Raw genomic sequence first — 1,093 nt, 5'->3', positions numbered from 1 at the left:
CAGTTTCACTCTCCGCTCATCAGTGTAGTCCAAAGAGTCAAACAGCATCTCAATGTCATCTAACCAACTCTCGCAATCAACTGAAGTCTCAGTACCTTTCAGAGTCGGTGGATGGAACGACTGAAATCTCTTCAGCAAGGTTTCCATTGGTGTTGCTGTCACATCCATCGGATTTGCAGAGGTACTGCCCTGTTCTGGGATTCTTCGAGGAGGCATACCTGATTATCAAAAGGATTAGTAACCCAATACAACAAATCTGTTTCAATTCAGTCTCACCTCCGATCATCTTACTGCTGATCAAGGATCGGTTCTGATTCATTCTCAATTAATACAGTTTACCAATCAAATCAGATAATCAGGTAAATATGTAATAATAAAAGCAGTAATCATGCTAGCAATCAAAAGTAGGAAAGAAAACTCAATCTACCCCACTCACTAGCTTCTATCTAAGGAACCTACTGCTCTGATACCAACTGTTGTGGGGACCCGGACGCTAATCAATTCTTAATCATCATTAGGATCAATTTACTAATCCAGTAATTAGGGTCATAAAATTTTTTTTTTTTGATTGCGGAACGTAATGAAATCAAACTCCTATACATATTAGTATGAGAGTATAAATCTGATACAACATACAAACATCTCAAACTAAGGTTCAACTACTAATGTCAAGTGTCAAAACCCTATATACATCAAAGTCCGAAGTCTCCACTCTAATCACGATCTCTCCTCATTTCCTGGACCCTGATCCTGTCTCACCTGTTGTCATGTACACATACAAACAAGACAACAGCCGATAACTCCGGTGAGAATATAATCCCAGTATAAATCAATGGACATGCGATAATATAATCAATATAAAAGCATGCAGTAAATATCAGAAATAAATGTCAAATCTGAAACATGAATCCATATAAAACTGTAAATAAACTCGTGACTCCACGTCTCAGACTAGACTCAATCCTAGTCTAGGGATCCCGGTTTCCAGATGATGGCATTCCATATCGAATATCCGTGATAGAAGAAACTCCAATTCTAATCAACATCGATATAACCAAACATCCAGTGTCTTGACCTATCCGTCACAGACCTT

This window comes from Primulina huaijiensis, chromosome 7 (assembly GCF_012295235.1).
Source record: "Primulina huaijiensis isolate GDHJ02 chromosome 7, ASM1229523v2, whole genome shotgun sequence".
NCBI lineage: Eukaryota > Viridiplantae > Streptophyta > Magnoliopsida > Lamiales > Gesneriaceae > Primulina > Primulina huaijiensis.
The sequence above is the reverse complement of the archived record's forward strand: the minus strand, read 5'-3'. Positions refer to the sequence as shown.